The sequence below is a fragment of the Dromiciops gliroides genome, chromosome 2, assembly GCF_019393635.1.
Source record: "Dromiciops gliroides isolate mDroGli1 chromosome 2, mDroGli1.pri, whole genome shotgun sequence".
NCBI classification, from domain to species: Eukaryota; Metazoa; Chordata; class Mammalia; order Microbiotheria; family Microbiotheriidae; genus Dromiciops; species Dromiciops gliroides.
In genome coordinates, this window is record NC_057862.1 from 209,075,957 (window position 1) to 209,095,565 (window position 19,609).

At 36.2% G+C, this 19,609-nt stretch overlaps 1 pseudogene; it reads left to right on the forward strand.

Moving 5' to 3' along the window:
• Positions 1-274: 274 nt before the first annotated feature.
• On the forward strand, positions 275-651 carry LOC122744737 (annotated as a pseudogene).
• The last annotated feature ends 18,958 nt before the right edge of the window (positions 652-19,609 follow it).

Here is a 19,609-nt window from a genome sequence, read left to right on the forward strand (position 1 = left end):
GATGCCTTTTAAAAGAATCTCCTAGTTCCTGTACTTCTATTATTCTGACTCATGAGTAAGATTTTTATTGGAAAAAATAATCTTTCATTTATTTAATAAACATTTATTAACTGCTGACTTTGTTTAAAAAACTTCAGGAAACAAAAAAATAATAATAGGATATGGTCCTTGCCCACAAGGTCCTTACCACCAAATAGAGATTAGATATATGTACAAATAAATACAATACAAAATAGTGTGATCAATAAATTTTAAAAGTACAATACAAGTGGTCATGTAGGCGTTGAGGTGGCTGGGCACTTTTCTTCATGAGGGAGGCCAGTGCTTCCTGGAGGGTCTGAGTGAGCAGACTGCTGGTCACAGCATTGGAGGAGTCCGGCATGCTGGACGTGGTATACACATTCAACCGCACTACCCGCAGTATCCCCAACTGACAAAATCTCAAGTGTTCCAAGCTGAGCAGTTAAGTGCTAAAATATGGTTTTGGATTCTCTGACATTTTTGGCATGACTCAGATGCTGTATTGGGTCATTTTCCATATCCAGATCCTTCTAAATGGACAGATGAAGAATTGGGTATTCCCCCTGATGATGAAGACTAAAGCATTGTCATCACCTCTACAAGTAGGTGCTACCAAGTACCTCATTTCCCATTAATTTCAACTACCATTTAAATTTTTTTAAATGTTTAATTGATGTTCTTTTCTTTTTCAACATCATTGTCATTTCACAATAAATAATCCCCCTCCCCCCTCAAAAAAAAGTACAATACAAAATTCAGTGATATTCAAATGAAAAAGAAATCACATTGCAGGGTGAGAAAGGACTTCATCAGAAAGTAATTGAACACACACACAAAAAAAGAAGGTAATTGAGCTAATTATCCCCCCAAAAAACATACCCCATAAAACAACCCATGGAGAAGCAAAACCAACAAAAAGATGGGATGAGATTATTTTCTAGTCAAAGAAAGCTTAGAGGGGGCATGCTGGGCTGCAAGCAGAGTGTCACCCCACAATTGTACCAACACGGTCCCTAGGCACGCTGTGCCAGAGAAATTTACCCCCAAGCCTCTGAATCAGCTGCAGCACTGGCATATTCTGAAACTAATCTTATGATCAGGTGAGAGGTCTGAATGGCTGGCCAGGAGAGTTGAAAATACAGGGGTGTCTGTGGGACCTAAGGAGGAATTCAGCTATCCCACCCCAGTGTGGAACCAGGAAGAAATCTTGAATGGCAGGAGGCTTAGGTGGGGGAGAGGTGTAGGTTCATCATAGCTAAGAATCACAGCACACAAAGTTTTTCTGCCCTGTTAATTAGGAAGTTGGCTTGAGGTTATGTTTGGACCAGAGAACAGTCCAGGCAAGAGAAAACCCTGCCCTCCCGCAAACCAAAACACCTGGGACCCTCTGAAACTTGGAAAAGTGTAGCTTGGAAGTAGCACCCCACTGTAAGAGGGAGTTAAAAGTCAAGTAAAATGGGCAGCTAGGTGGTGCAGTGGATCGAGCACCAAGCCTGGAGTCAGGAGGACCTGAGTTCAAGTCCGGCTTCAGACACTTGACACTTACTAGCTGTGTGACCTTGGGCAAGTCACTTAACCCTCATTGTCCAAACAAAAATTAATTAATTAATTAATTAATTAATTAAAGTAAAATACCACAAGATGAGCAAGCAAAGAAAGTTGAGAACTATAGAAAATTTCTTTACCAATAAGAAAAAATGAGGTACACCCTCAGAAGAGGATAACAACTTCAGGGCCCCTATATCCAAAGCTTCCAAGAAAAATATGAATTGCTCTCAGGCTATGGAAGTGCTCAAAAGGGGCTTTGAAGAGAAAGTAGGATAGAAGAAAGATTTAAAGAGGTGCAGGAAAGAATGGAAAGAGAAATAAGAGTGATGCAGGAGATCCATGAGAAAAAAGTCAACAGCCTGAAAAGCCAAATGGAAATGGAGATAGAAAAGCTCTCAAAAGAAAATCACTGCCTAAGAATTAGGACTGAACAAATGGAAGCTAGTGACTTTATGTGAAACCAAGACACATTAAAGCAAATCCAAATGAATAAAAAAGAGGGCAATATGAAATATCTCCTTGGAAAAACAGCTGACCTGGAAAATAAATCCAGGAGAGAGAATTTTAAAATCAATGGACTACGTGAAAACCATGACGAAAATAAGAGTTTAGATATTATATTCCAAGAAATTGTCAGAGAAAATTTCCCTGATATTCTAGAAGCAGAAGGTAAAACAGAAATTGAAAGAATCCACCAATCACCTGCTGAAAGAGATCACAAAAGGAAAACCTCCAGGAATATTATAGCCAAACTCTAGAGCTCCCAGGTCAAAGAGAAAATATTGCAAGCAGTTAGAAAAAGGAATTCAAATACTGTGGAGCTACAGTAAGGATAACACAAGATCTAGCAGCATCTATACTAAAGTACTGGAGGGCATGGAATATGATATTCCATGGGGTAAAGAAACTCAGGCTATAGCCAAAAATTACCTACCCAGCAAAACTGAGTACAATCTTTCAGGGGGAAAATGGGACTTAAATGAAAAAGAGGACTTTCAGGCATTTGTGATGAAAAGACCTGAACTGAATAGAAAATTTGACTTTCAAATACAAGACCCTAGAGAAGAATGAAAAGGTAAACAGGAAAAAGAAATCATGAGAGATATTAAAAGATTAAACTGTTTACATTCCTACATGGGAATATAATACTTCTAACTCATAAGAACTTTCTCAGTATTAGGGTAGCTGAAAGGAATACACTTAGAGGATACAGGTCTGAACTGAATATGAAGGGATGATGTCTGTAAAGCATTTATTTTTTAGTTTATCCTTGTTTTTTGTGGGGCAGGAAGGGTGGGGTGGCTTATGTCTGGGGGCCAGATTTGGGCTTGGGGCCTCCTGGGTCCAAGGCTAGTGCTTTGTCCACTATGCCACCTAGCTGATTCTGATGACATTTTAAAAATAAAGTGAAGGATAATAGGAATGCACTGGAAGGGGCAGCTAGGAGGCACACTGGATAAAGTACTGGCCTTGGATTCAGGAAGACCTGAGTTCAAATCTGGCCTCAGACACTTGACACTTACTAGCTGTGTGACCCTGGACAAGTCACTTAATCCCCATTGCCCTGCAAAAAATAAAAACAAAACAAACAAAAAAAGGAATGCACTGGAAGAAAGGGAAAGGAAGAGGTAGACTGGGGGAAAATAGCTCACATAAAAGAAACAAGAAAAGGCTTATGGAGGGGAGGGGAAGAGGGGAAAGGAGTTGGGGAGGAAGTGAACCTTACTATTATCAGAATTGGCTCAAAGAGGGAATAACATATATACTCAAGTGGGTATAGTAATATATTTTGCCGTGAGGGAAAGTGGTTGGGGAAGGAGATAAGGGAGGGGAGGAAAATGAAGAAAGGGCAGATCTGGGGAGGGAGCAGTAAAAATCAAAACACTTTCAAGGAAGGTGAAGATGTTTTTCATAACTGCACATGTTTCACTTATATTCAATTGCTTGATTTTATAGGGAGGGTTGAGGAGGGAGGGAGGAAGAAAATTTAGAACAAAGAATTAGCTCAAAGACCTTAATCTCATCAGAGTTGGCTCAAGGAGGAAATAACATACACTCCCAATTGGGAAGAGTAATCTATCTAACCCTGCAGGAAAGTAGGAGGGGAAGAAGATAAGGAGGGAAGTGTAAAATAAAGGAGGGCAGAGCAGAGAAGGGGGCAGTCAGAAGCAAAACACTTTTGAGGAGGAATAGGGTAAAAGAAGAGAAAATAGAGTAAATGTCATGGGAAGGGAATAGAATGGAGGGAAATAGTTATGATGATTTATTATAATGGGAAAGTGTATGGTACCTACTTTGCTGGGCTATGGGGAAGAAAATTCTTTGTCAAGTTTAAGGTACTATGTAAAAGTTATGATGAACAGGATGCTATCAGAAAAACCTGGAAAGATGAACATGAACTGAAACAGAGTGAAATGTAGTGTATACAAAATAACAGCAAAGGTGTAAGATGATCTGCTGGAAAGGACATGGTTTTTTCAGCAATGCAATGATCCAATATAACTCTGAAGGACATGAAAATTGCAATCCATCTACAGAGGAAGAACTGATGGTATCCGAAAACAGAATGAAGCATATTTTTGTGTTAGTTCCTTAATCTGAAGTTTTGTTTTTGTCTGTTTTCTCTCACAACCTGGCTAATGTGGAGATGTTTTCTATGACTGCTCATGTATAACTCATAATGAATTGCTTGAGATCTTGCGGGTAAGGGTAGGAAGGGAAGGAGGAAGAGAAGTTGGAACACAAAATTGTTTTTTTTTTTTAAATTGATGTCAAAATTTGTTTTTACATAAAATTTGGAAAATAAAATTCTAAACAGAAAAAGAAGAAAGCAATTGAGCTGAGTCTTAAATGTTTCACACAAGTCCATTTGTGAGAAATTTGATAAAGAGAAGTGAGAGGGTTGTCCTCTTTTTCATGTGAGAATTGAATGGGTAATGGTACAGTGGCAGGAAAGGTGGGAATATATTAGGCAATATGTTAGTAGTCCAGTTTGCCTACAGCAGGAGTTCTTAATCTTTTCTGTATAAAGAATTTCTTTGGGGGGGGGGGCAGCTAGGTGATGCAGTGGATAAAGCACCAGCCCTGGATGCAGTAGTACCTGAATTCAAATCCGGCCTCAGACACTTGACACTTACTAGCTGTGTGACCCTGGACAAGTCACTTAACCCCCATTGCCCCGCAAAAATAAATAAATAAATAATAATTTCTTTGGCAGTATGGTGAAGTCTGTGGACCTCTTTTTGGAATGCTTTTTAAATTTATTTTTATTTCAACATTATTTTTTTTCTAGTTACAAAGTTTTCCTTTCCTACAGTCCCTTCCCCACTTATTGAGAAAACAAGCAAGATGATATAAATTATACATGTGCAGTCCTGCAAAACATATTCCATATTAATCATTGCAAAAGAAAAGGAACAAAAATTTTAAAAGTGAAAAAATTATACTTCAATTTGCATTTAGAGTTCATCTGTTTTCTCCATGGAGGTGGATAGAATTTTTCATCATGAGTCCTTTGAGTTGTCTTGGATTATCTTGATCAGAATAATTAAATCATTCACAGTTCATCATTATAATATTGATGTTATTGTATGCAACAATCTCCTAGTTCTACTTCACCTTTGTGGCAATTAAAAATATTTATCCATGTAATCCATGTAATCATTTTATTATTATGGCCAGTGGGTTATTGATGAAATGAGGTCTAAAGCTGTCTATCTCAGACCAAAGGCCCCTAATAGCAGTAATGAAAGATTATATGTACCTTGAAGAAGAGGTGTTTGTTCCTAAGTGATGCTTAATCATTTCTGATTGGCCACTTAATTTGGATATAGGCTACATTAAAATGAAGGGCTTATCACAGACCATCTCCCCCAACCAAGGGTTAAATATTAATCTTCACTCCAGAGCATTGTATTGGCCTAACAAGAACTTAGAAGGGTCATTCTTATCTAACCACAATTCCTTAAAGTTTGTAGCTATGACCAGGGCCAAAGAGAATTGAGTTTATTTTATCAAGAAGGACTTTGAAATGGGGGAAAGTCAGGATTCAATCTCCAAGATATTAATTACAAATATCATTTCTCACAAGTTGCATCAATTATATAGGTCTTCCCAGGTTTTTCTGAAACTATTTACCTCATTATTTCTTATAGCACAAAAGTATTCCATCACAATCATATACCAAAACTTGTTAAGCCATTCCCCAATTGATGAGCATCCCTTTAATTTCCAATTCTTTACCACCACAAAAAAAGGGGGGACTATAAATATTTTTGTACATATAGGTCTTTTTTTTTATTTCATCTCTTTGGGATACAGACCTAGGCATATTATTGCTGGGTCAGAGTATGCATCATTTTATAGGCCATAGTTCCTAGTTGTACTCCAGAAGGATTAGACCAATTCACAACTCTACCAACAGTGTATTAGCATCCCTATTTTTCTCTTTTTTCTCTATTATTTTATTTTTTCTCAAATATGTGTAAATAAAATTTAACATTTTTAAAAATTTTGAATTACAAATTATCTGCCTTCCTTCTTTCCTTTTGGAGAAGGCAAGCAATTTGTTGTAGATTATACATGTGCAGTCATGTGAAATACATTTCCATATTAGCCATGTTGCAAAAGAACACAGAGAAAAAAAAAGAAAAATTTTAAAAGCAAGCTTCAATTTGTATTCAGACTCCATCAGTTCTTTCTCTGGAGGTGGATAGTATTTTTCACCATAAGTCTTTCAAAATTGTCATGAATCATGGTATTGCTGGGACTAGCCAAGTCTTTCACAGTTGATCATTGTATAACATTGCTTTTATCGTGCATATTATTCTCTTAGTTCTGCTGACTTCATTTTGTATCACTTCATATATGTTTTCCCAGGTTTTTCTGAAAGCATCTTCCTTGTCATTTTTTTTGTTAGATGAAAATGTGTATATTATTTTCCAATTACATGTAATGACAATTTTAATATTTTAAATTTTGAATTCCAAATTCTCTCCCTCCCTCTTTCCCCCCTCTCCTTAAAATGGTAAGCAATTTTATATGGATAATACATGTATAGTCATATAAAACATATTTCCATATGCTATGTCATGAAAGAAAACAATACCAAAAGAAAAAGTATACTTCGATCTGCATTCAGACTATATCATTTGTTTCTCTAGAGATCCTAGAACTTTTTCATCATAAATACTTCAAAACTGCCTTGGATAATTAAATTGCTGAGAATAGCTATGGTATTGTTGAGAATCTGCTCATAATTTCTTATAGAACAATAATATTCCATCACAATCATATACCATAACTTGTTCAGCCACTCCTCAATTGATGGGTATTCCCTGAATTTTCCATTCTTTGTCACCACAAAAAGAGCTGCTATAAATATTTTCATACATATTGGTTCTTTTCCTTTTTGTTTTATCTCTTTTGGATATAGACCTAGTAGTGGTATTGCTGAGTCAAAAGGTATGCAAAGGTTTATAGCCCTTTGATCATAATTCCAGGTTGTTGTCCAGAATGGTTGAACCAGTTCACGACTCAACTAACAATGCATTAGTATCCCTATTTTGCCACATCTCCTTTGATATTTGTCATTTTCCTTTTCCATTTTCTGTAATCTGATAGGTGTGAGGTAGTACTTCAGAGCTGTTTTAATTTCCATTTCTCTAATCAAACATGATTTAAAACATTTTTATATGACTATTGATAGTTTTGATTATTTCTTCTGAAAGCTGCATGTTTCAACATGTTTTTAAATGTGCACAAGGAAATACATTAAATTGCAAAGAAAACCAAAGGTTAGTAAAAATAAAGATGTAATTATTTTCCCATCCAAGTTCATGGACTTCTTGAACTCTATGAATCCTTTAAGGGGGTCTGTGGATGTCATGGGCTAGAGCATAGAATAAAGCTAGGATATGTAGATAGGCCCAGATTATGAAGGACTTCGAAAGTCATGCTAAAGAATTTTGGCTTTATCGAATAGGTATTGGGAAGCCGTTGAAGCTTTTTAACCAGGGAAGGTGACATGATCATACCTGTATACTAGGACAATGAATCTGGTTAACAATGTGTAGGATGAATTAAAAGGGGAGAGAAGAAAGTCAGTAAGGAGGCTTTCTTTTTCTAAATGAGACTTAATGAAGAAGGTATAAAGTTGTGATTTTGGGATGTGGCTAATATTAGGGGGATAGATGTGAGAGTAGACAGGATTTGAGTATGAGGAAAAGAGGAATGACAAGGGTTTGAGATTCCAATGTTAAAAGCAAGTATGATTGGGGAAATCTGGAACCATTCATGGACACTGTAGGGAAAATTGCTTCAGGGGAAGCAAGCATTTCAGAGATGATGAATTTTATTTTGGATACATTCAATTTATTATGCCTATGGAGATATTTGGTGGGTAGTTAGCAATAAATATCTAGAGCTATAGGGACAAGTCAGTGCAGGGAATATAGAGTTATGGGTAATGGTGATCATGGGAATAAATTATTTCACACTGATTACATAATATAGCCAAGGGAAGGATGGTTCCAAACAGTGACAATCTTACAATTTGGGGGGAGGGGGCAGGGCAATGAGGGTTAAGTGACTTGCCCAAGGTCACACAGCTAGTAAGTGTCAAGTGTCTGAAGTCAGATTTGAACTCAGGTCCTCCTGAATCCAAGGCCGGTGCTTTATCCACTGTGCCACCTAGCTGCCCTGACAATCTTCATGTTTATATATTTACTCTCCCAGGACTGAGAACTGGACCACTCTTGAGAAAGTCTATGAAAATTGTAACATTTTTCTTTATCAAGCATTCCTTCATTCCTTCCACTATCCCTTTGTCCCTATTTGCCCAATATCTTCCCAAACTCTCTAGGCATGTTGTGCCTTCACACTCACATTTAGCTCTTCAAAGTTCTTGATGTCTATATCCCACTAGCCAAAGACACTTCTTGTCCCTCATCAAATTATATCTATCCTATAGATCTATGATCTACTATTGACGTGTGGTAATGAATTACATTACATAAGCTATTGAGATTGAATATATAATTTAAGCAATTCCTTATCTCTATCAAATAACCACAGCTGTCCCTGAGAACCTGTAATAATACAACATTCGATACCCTCAAGAAAGTCCTTACAATACCAGACTAGACCTTCCCTCCAGAAGTGCATAGGGCCCTGCCTCAACATCAAGTCTGAAGTCAAGAAATAATCTGAAAAAATGAGCAAATAACAACAACAACAACAAAGAATCCCAATTTTAAAAGCTATTATGGTAATAGGGATGATTAAGACACAAACCCAGAAGAAAATGACTTCAAAACTTCTTTAAGCAAAACCTAAAAGAAAAACACAGCTTCAGCAGAAATCCAACTAGAAATACTGAAATATATGAAACAAAATGATTTAAAGGGTTTTAAATTCTTTTATAAAATAAAATGAGGGGCAGCTAGGTGGTGCAGTGGATAGAGCACTGGCCCTGGATTCAGGAGGACCTGAGTTCAAATCCTGCCTCAGACACTTGACATTTACTAGCTGTATGACCCTGGGCAAGTCACTTAACCCCAATTTCCTCACCAAAAAACCAAAACAAAACAAAAAAATAAAATGAAATAAAATGTAAGTATTAGAGGAAAAATAGAAAAGAAATAGGTAAGGAAGAAAGAATTGAAAAGGGAATTAACATCTTGGCACAAGAGGCACAACACCTTGCCCAAGCAACAAGCTCCTTGAAAATTAGAATGAATCAAATAGAAATCACTAACTCCATGAGAAAATAAGAACTATTAAAACTCAGTCAAAAGACGAAAAAAGGAAATATAAGGTATCTCATAACAACCAAAAAAGGAATCGTAGATATTTCAAGAAATATTTATATTTCAAGAAATCATGAAAGAAAATTTCCTTCATATCATAGAAGCAGAGGGTAAAGTAGAAATAGGAGCTACCATTCATCTCCTGGAACTTTAAAATGAAAACTCCCAGGAACCCTATAGTCAATATCCAGAACTTCTTCTTTTTTTTTTTTTTTTGGTGGGGCAATGAGAGTTAAGTGACTTGCCCAAGGTCACACAGCTAGCAAGTGTCAGGTGTCTGAGGCTGAATTTGAACTCAGGTCCTCCTGAATCCAGGGCCGGTGCTTTATTCAATATGCCACCTAGCTTCCCTAATATCCAGAAGTTCTCAAAGAAAAATACTATAAGCATCCCAAAAGGAAGAATTCAAGAACCAAGGAGTCACAGTTAGGATTACACCTTATTTACTTGCCATCACCCCAGCAAAGACTAGGGCATGATAGAGCCAGTCCATAGTGACTGATGGATAAATATTCATTACAAGCATTTACATTTCAGAAATCATCAAATGCTACACATTATAGCATGATATATTCTTTGGTTGATTATCTAGACTTTAAAAATTGATAGAAAAATTTTAATAATACAGAATTAACTGGAAAGTATGTCACATATACATTTTTTTCAGAAAGTTGGTTGTTAAATATATAGCAGCATATCTCTGAATGAGAACTTTGGACTATGAAGTCACAGGATATAGGCTTACAGTCAAGAATAATTTATCCAGGAAAACTTAGTATAACCTATGAGGGGAGGGAAAAGAAGATCTTTAATTACACAAAGTAGGAATCCAAGCATTCCTGATTTAAAAAATAAAAACAGTTGCATAGAAATTTTGAAGTACAAACATAACAGTCAAGAAAAACATAAAAAGGTAAAAATTAATGAAGAATTATAAGGGTCTAAGCAAGGATTAAGAACTTACATTCTAATATGGGGAAAAATACATTTCCTATATGAAGCCTATCATCCTCAGAGGTCATAGAGTATGCTCAATTATACAGAAGCCCTGAGATCAGTTCTGTTATATTTTGATCATCTTAAAAGAGAGACTGTAAAGAAGTAGAGGAAAACATCTGAAGGTGAGAGAATATATAGAATGGGGGAAATTATCTCATAATCATTGTGTGTTAGTAGAAGTCTATATAAACAAGGAAGAAAGGGTAGGAATATCAGGTGACATTAACTTCACTCTCATCTTAACAGGTCAAAGTGGGGGAAAATCCATTCATATATACATAGAGTTGGGCACAGAAAAGCATTTCTTTCAATAGGAAAACAGAAAGAAAAAGAGAGAAGGGAGAAGAAAAAATAAAAGGGAGGGTAAATTAACAGAGGGATTGTTCCTTGCAAAACAAACTATGAATGTACAGAAATATTTATGGCCACTCCTTTTGTGGTGGCAAAAAATTGGGAACTGAGGGGGATCAATTTGGGAATGTCTGAGTAAGTTATGGCATATATAAGTGATAGAATACTATTTTGCTATAAGAAATGATGAAGGGCATGGTTTCAGAGAAACTTTGGAAGACTCATATGAACTTATACAGAGTGAAATAAGCAGAACCAGGAGAATGGTTTCTATAGTGACAACAATTTTGAAAGACATAGGAACTCTGATCACTATAACAACTAACTATTATTTCATAGGACTCAAAATCAAAATCAAAATCAAAAAGTCTTACAATCTGTCACCTCTGGATAAAGAGGTGACAGATTCAGAGTACAGATTGGGAGATTAGGACAATTATTTTTTTTTGGACATGGAAAATGCATGAATTTGTTTTGCTCAACAATACATGGGGTATAACAAAGGTTTTGTTTTTCTTCCTTATTAATGAGGCAAGGGGTAAAAGTGGGAAGGAGAGAATGTGTGTATATATATATATATATATATATATATATATATACACATACATATTCATATGAGTGTGTTGTCTTTGTGAATATCTCATCATGAGAGAGGAGACTCTGTGTAATGGACTTGTCTACAAATCCAAGGGTGACCATTTGGAAATACCTGTGTTGGATTAGCTGTACTTTTTTTCTGCTTGCTATAGATTGAGGAGAATAAGTTGTACTTGAAGAGTAGAATCAAATGTCCCTCACGTTTTCCACTCCTGAATAATTCTACATTTTTCTGTTAGTCTTTCCACAGTAGGCCTAGATCCTTGGTAAGGCTTTGTTGCAATGGGAGAGAAAAAAATCAATGCCAAATGTAAGCATTCCCCCACTCTACTTTTCAATTAATGTTTGAGATGAAACAGTAGGGTTCATGGTTGTTTGGTCTGATTCTCACAATGCTACATCCACTTTGGAGCCTTTTAAGGCAGAGAATTGTCCGTTTAATAGTGATTTCTTTTTTGGGTCTGATGAATATGCTATCTGTCCTATTTGAAAGTACTTGCATCTTCCAAACCCCTGAACAGAAATTCAGACTCACCAAGCTCCCTAGCCAGGTTTCCAAACTTATTAGAAGTGTCCATGTAACCCTGGCAACTCTCTCTGATTTACAAAGAAACCTGAGCCCACCATTAGTTGCCCACTTTGTTTGTAGGTGGGCTTGTAGTGAAAATAGCAGGGAGAACTGGGATAATTTATTTCCTTTCAAGTTGCTAAGCTATCGTGGTTCTCTCCCCTTGAAGTATAATGCCTAAGATTCTGTTCTTTTCTGCAGAAAGAAAACTTAGGAGAATTGGGAGGTAGCTAAATATTAAAGCAAGGTGGAAATCCAGATAAGAAAAATATAGATTTTTCTCTCTTCCGGCGAGAGACTTCAAAAGCTATTTCTTAGCTCTCATCGCAGTAGTACACTATTTTAATGGTGAGAATACTCTAGTGTTCAGTATGTGTGGGGGAAAGCCAAAATGTTACAGAATAAAAGGCAATGGATTTGGAGTCTGAGGATCTAGATTCAAACCCCAGTTCTGCTTCTTACTACCTATGTTACCTGAGACAATTCACTTAACTTTCCTGGGTCTCAGTTTATTCATTTGTGTTTTTTTTTCTTGTTTTTGTTTTGTTTTGTTTTGGGTTTTTTGGTGGGGCAATGAGGGTTAAGTGACTTGCCCAGGGTCACACAGCTAGTAAGTGTCAAGTGTTTTAGGCCGTATTTGAACTCAGATCCTCCTGAATTCAGGGCCAGTGCTTTATCCACTGTACCACCCAGCTGCCCCCTAAGTTTATTCATTTGTAAACTGAAAGGGTTGGACTAGATGACCTCCTTGGTCCCTTCCAGATCTATGTCTGTGATCCTATAGATGTCAAATAAAAAAATCTTCAGATTCATGACTTTCAAACACAAAGCCCTATCCTTCTCTGTTGTTGTTGTTCAGTTGTTTCAGACTCTCCATGACCCCATTTGGGGTTATCTTGGCAAAGATAGTGGAGTGGTTTGCCATTTCCTTCTTTGATTCATTTACAGATGAGGAAACTGAGACAGAGTTAAGTGACTTGTTTGGGGTCACAGAAATAAAACATGTCTGAGTCTGGATTTGACCTCTGGTCTACTTGACTCCAGACCTGCTTGTTCTATGCATTGTGCCACCTCTCTGCACCAAAGAGTAAAATGGAGGAGATTCTCCCCTACACTTAAAGAGCTTATACTCTAATCAAGGAATATACCTTTTAGGGAGTGGTTTCCAGGGAAGAACAATTTGGTTCAGTCAATGAGGGGGGTTTTACATGCCACAGCCTTAACAAGAGTAGCTATGGTAATGTTGCTGTTGTTTGGTAGTTTTCCGTTGTGTCTGACTTTGTGACTCCATTTGGGGCTTTCTTGGCAAAGATACTGGAGTGGTTTGCCATTTCCTTCTTCAATTCATTTTATAGATGAGGAACTGAGGCAAGCAGGGTTAGGTGACCTGCCCAGGATCATGCAGCTAGTAAGTGTCTGAGACCAGATTTTAACTCAGGAAAATGAGTCTTTTTGATACCAGGCCCTGTTCTCTACTGTACTACCTAGCTGCCCCTCTGTAGATATACCTTGTCCTAATATCACAGGCATAAGTAATTCCCACTCTCATCAAGACAGAAGTCAATTAGACCAGAGTTGATCACTAAAGCAGAGAGGAAACCCATACCCCAGCAGCAAGTGTCAATAGCCAGTGGGAGAAATGTCACCTAATTGATCTACATTTGGAGGTAGGATCAAGGATCCTACTTGCATAAGAAGGATGAGCCAGAATTTCAGTGACCTGCAGTGTTCATTATGCTAGTGACTCAAATCTCCACCCACTTCCTCATTCCTTTCATAGGAGTTAGGCAATGTTCAAGGATCTGAATTTTCTATTCCTTTCACTCTGAAAAATGGGAGTCAGTCAGTCAAAAGGAGGCTCTGCCATAGCAGGAAAAACTGAGATCGTTGCTACTTCTGAGATATTTTACATTTATTTACATTTTATTATCCTTTTAGCTTAACCTATGATTGACAGCTATGAAGAGAAGACAGGAAGACAACTAAGATACTTTTATTACTAGACTCACAAATACCCCTAGACATGTCAGGATCCAGAGGGACTACACAATGAATAGAACTGCTGCTTGGCTGATAGTCACAGTGCCTCCTGGTGGTGGTCATATATTTCAGTCACAATTGTATAATTTGGCCAACAATTCCATTTCTGATCATACGAAAGTGATTGACTGCCTGGATCCATGTTACATTTTCTTTTTTTTTTCCTTTTGGATTTTGGTTAGTCAAGTGAAAACTTGGTTTAATGTATGGAGTTCAGACAATCATGGTCAACTGGGCACTTCAAAACACAGACCACAGCCCTCTAAATAGTATCATTGCAATTCAATTAAGTTGAATTTCTAGTAACTTCTTACCCATATGTAATTCACTCCTTTCTTGTGTGATTTGAAATTGAACTTTGTGTGGCTACACTGGCTCTTATTAAATATAAATATATAATACCACTATTTCTTTATATGGAAAATTTCAAAGTCCTGTATAAAAATCCCTTTTATATTACCTCTGTGGAATATGAGAGATGTAATTTTATTTATTTTCCTACCTTTAGCCTTGCCAAGAAAATGAACTATTCTGGCCTGGGACAAACCACTTCATCTTATTGAAATCAAGTTTTCTCATCTGTAAAATCATGGGAATTTATCTAAATGATATCTGAGTTCCCTTCAAGTTCTAACATTTCTGATTCTTCCAGACCCCTTTGACATTTTTTTTTAAAGGTGATGCTACAAATAGAACTCTAAACAGCTTCCTCTTTGTATTCTGCTCTAATTTTGAGACCATTTTTCTTATCATTTTAATTGCTTGTCCTACCATTCTTGTACCATGTCCATTTATTCCATGGCTAGTTTAAAAAGCATATTTAGGAATTCCAGAGCTAAAATGGTATTTAATATAATGTTAGATAAGATGAGAAAAAGTACATTGTAATGGATGGAGGTTAGAATAGCCCAGGTTCAAGTCCTGCTTCAGACACATTTTGGCAATCTGATCCTCAATACTTAACCTTTCAGTGCCTCCAAGATAACTCTGGAAGGCTATAAATCATTGAGCTCTTACTGATCTGCTTTGACAAAAGAAAATTCTTCAATGAGAGCTCTCTAACCCAATAAAATCACAAAAGGAACCTCCCCAAAAAAAAGATGATAGGTATTTAAATCAATTGATGGACAGGATGAAGTATGAAATGTATGGTTTTATTAATTGCTTCTTGGGAAACAAACCATGAAGGACATCTATAATTATCATTGTCACCAAATCATTATTCCCTAAGGTCATCACAAAATAGAGTTTGTGACAAATAATAAGAAAAAAATATTGTTTCATGAATTGGAGAACAATAGAGTCTATGAAAGCTCCATTAGGGCACCGTTTTTTCTGAGAAATGTTTTATGAGTAATATCCCAAATGGTTGATTCTCTAAGTCTATGAAAAATGAAAAAACAATATATTAAGCTTATGAGTTTTCAGTCTGACTACCATCTTACTCACACCATAGGATCATTGAAATCAAAAAGAAGAGTCAGATGGTACTTCAGCAGTCATCTAATCCTTTGTTGTAGTTCAGTTGTTTCAGTCACATCTGACTCTCCTTGACCCCATTTGAGATTTTCTTGGCAAAGATACTGGAGTGGTTTACCATATCCTTCTCTAGCTCATTTTACAGATGAGGAAAATGAGACAAATAGTTGAGTGACTTGGCCAGGGTCCCACAGCTAGTAAGTGTCTGAGGCCAGATTTGAACTCAGGAAGATAAGTCTTCCTGACTTCAGGTCCAGCACTCTCCACTATGACACCTACCTGCCCATTTAATCCTACCTCACTCTTAGTGCAAGTATCACCTGGATATCATACCATCCTATGCTTATAGAATTAATGATTTTTATTTTGTTTTGTTTTTTAAATGAATGAGAGATATTGCATTTGTCTCTGTTAATTTTCACTTTATAACTTTTATCTCATTGGCTTTGTTAAGGGGCTAAAATTCTAGCTAAACTGTCTAAACTATCTAATGAGTGGTCGCCAATAAATTATAAGCTTTAGCAAGAGTTAGACTTTTAAGCATTTATTAAGGAGAATAAGAATTTGGTAAAGAGAGAGAGAAAAGCCTAGATTCCTATCTATTAAAGGGAGAGCACATTTCTAGCTCCGCTCTCCACCAGAGTCCAGAGGAAAGAGCCCGAGACTGAGCGTCAGTCTCTTCCTTCCTCCTCCCACTAGCCCGCGTCACTTCCTGACTCCTGGTCTTGCCCTCAAAGACCTTCCCTTCATGGGCAGAACTCTTCTACAGTAAGTATCCAGCAGGTGGCGTCATTCCAATCGTTACAGTCCCCCCTGTTGTTCCTCAAGAAACAAAATGTTTCCTTGACGGAACAGTAAAAACAATATAATAACTATTGCTAACTAATAATATGTGAACAACAATATAGAAAAGGAAGAGAGGAAAGTTTTGTCCAGAGGGGCGATTTTTTGTCCTCATGAACCGACGCTTTGACATTAGTCTTGCAAAGGGAGGGCCTCTGCAGAGAATACATGTTACAGATGGTATATATTATAACAGAAAGAGAAAAAAAAACCAACAAAAACAAATCAAAACTGTTCATTTAAAGTCTCTGAAAGTCTTTTCTCAGATGTCCTCTAGGTGTAGTCGTGGAATGGAAGTCTTTTCAGGGGTTGATGTGTGGATACTAGAGATCACCCTTAAAAAAGAACACAAAAGATTTGTATAGTTTTAATTACAAAGTGCTCCTTAAAGAAATAAAGAACAATAGATAATGAGAAGTAGGCCATTCCTTTATAATAAAAATAACTACTAGCAAATTAATTTACACTTTTAATGCTAAGTCAATCAAAATACTAAAAGGATACTTTACAATATTTGGTAAAAGTATAAAATTCATTTGGAAAAACAAATGATCTAGAATATTGAGGGAAATAATAAAATAAAATAAAAGCAGGGATGAAGGGTGACTAGTATTTATAGATACCATCACAACTATCTGATATTGATTAAAGAAGACAGATCAACGGAACAGGCCAGCATGGAAAACTTAGAAACAAAAGAACTCAGCAACCCAGTATTTGAAAAAAATAGAAAACAAATTACCTAAGGAAAAATTCCCAAATTTATAAAAATTGCTGGAAAAACTGTAAAGCTGCCTGCCTGGAAAATTTTAGGCTTAGAACATCACTTTATAGCATATTCCACAATTTGTTCCAAAAGTGTACCTAATCTTAAAATTAAAGATGATACTATTTTTAAAAATTAGAAAAATGGTAACCTAATGTTTGATAACCCCAAAGACCCCCAGCCTTTATGATAAGAACTCATTATTCAACCTGTCATATCTATGAAGAAGGGAAGAATCCATGACCAAACAAGAGGTAGCATTATGAAATGTAAAATAGATAGTTTTGATTATATTATAATTAAAAAATATTTTACAAACAAAACCAATGCATCCAAAATTAGAAAAAAAGCAGAAAGCTGGGAAAAAATCTTTACAGTAAGTGTCTCTGATAAAGGCCTCATTTCTCAAATATGTAGAGAATTAAATCACATTTATAAGAATACAAGAAATTCTCCAATTGATAAATGTTCAAAGAATATGAACAGGCAGTTTTCAGAAGAAAGAATCAAAGATATCAATAGTCATATAAAAATGCTCTAAATCAGTATTGATCGGAGAAATGCAAACTAAAACAACTCTGGGGTACCACCTCACACCTATCAGATTGACTAATATGATTTTAATAAGGAAAATGATAAATGTTATAGAAGATGTGGGATAACTGGGATACTAATGCATTGTTTCTAGAGTTGTGAACAGATCTGATCATTCTGGAAAATCATTTGGAACTATGCACAAATGACAATCAAACTGTGCATACCCTTTGATCCAGCAATACTATTACCAGGTCTGTGTCCAAAAGAGATCATAAAAATGGGAAAAGAACCTACATGAGAAAAATATTTAGAACAGTCCTTTTCATGGCGGCAAAATATTGAAGATTGAGGGGATGCCTAGCAATTGGGGAATTGCTAAACAAGTTGTGGTATATGATTGTAATGGAATACTATTGTGCAATAAGAAATGATGAACAGGTAGCTTTCAGAAAAATAAAAACTAGAAAGATTTTTATGAAATGATGCAAAGTGAAATGATCAGAACCAGGAAAACATTGTATACAGCATCAGCAATACTGTGTGATGATCCACTATAAATGGTTCTGCTCTTATTAGCAACACAATGATCCAAGACAAGTACAAAGAACTCATGAAGGAAAAATGCTATCCACATCCAGATAAAGAACTGATGTACTCCGAATGCAGATTAAAACTTTTTTCTCTTACTTTATTCTTTTTCATGTATTTTCCCTTTTGATCTGTTTCTTCTTTCACAACTGTGACTAATATGGAAATATTATTTTATATGATAGCACATGTATAACCTATATAAAATCGCCTACCATTTTCAGAAGAGGGGAGGGAAGAAATGAGGCAGAAAAATTTGGAACTCAAAATCTTGTAAAAATGAATGTTAAAAGGAGGCAGCTAGGTGGCACAGTGGATAAAGCATCAGCCATAGATTCAGGAAGACCTGAGTTCAAATCTGGTCTCAGACACTTGACACATACTAGCTGTGTGACCCTGGGCAAGTCACTTAACCCTCATTGACCCACAAAAATAAATGAATGCTAAAAATTGTCTTACTGTATAATTGGGGAAAAAATAAAATACTATTTTTAAAAATTGAAGAGAAATAGATTATATAGCTTTCACAGCTATGGATAGGAGAGGCATATTTATTTATTTATTTATTTACTTACTTACTTATTTATTTGTTTATTTGTTTTTGTGAGGCAATGGGGGTTAAGTGACTTGCCCAGGGTCACACACCTCATAAGTGTCAAGTGTCTGAGATCAGATTTGAACTCAAGTCCTCCTGAATCCAAGGCCGGTGCTCTATCCACTGTGCCACCTAGCTACCCCCCAGGAGAGGTATATTTAACCAAACAAGAGATAGAGGCAATTACAAAATATAAAATAGATAACTTTGATTACTTGAAACTGAAAAGCTTCTGCAGAAATTGCACCAATACATCTAGAATAAGAAAAGAAGTAGTTGAATGGGGAAAAACCCTTTATTTTAAAATTTTCTGATAAGAATTCTGATAAGTATACAAGATATATAAACAATTAATATATATTATCAATAGTCATTATCTAATAATTTTAAAAGATACAAACAAATATTTCTCAAAAGAACTGCAAAGTAGTCACAAAATATTAAAAAAATGCTCCAAATCACTAATAAGAGAAATGCAGCGGGGAAGCTAGGTGGTGCAGTGAATAGAGCACTGGCCCTGGAGTCAGGAGTACCTCAGTTCAAATCCAGCCTCAGACACTTAACACTTACTAGCTGTGTGACCCTGGGCAAGTCACTTAACCCCAATTGCCTCACTAAAAAAAAAAAGAAATGCAAATCAAAATAACACTATGATTTCACCTCACCCTCTGCAAATTGGCAAAGATGATGAAAAAATGGCAAGAGTGAATTTGGAGTTAGGATGAAAAGACAGATACACTAATAAATTGTTGGTGGAGCTGTGAAATGGCATGACAATTTTGTAAAACAATTTGTAAATATGTAAATTATATGACTAAAATGCCCATACCCTTTGAACCAGAGACTATTACTATGGGTTTATACCCCAA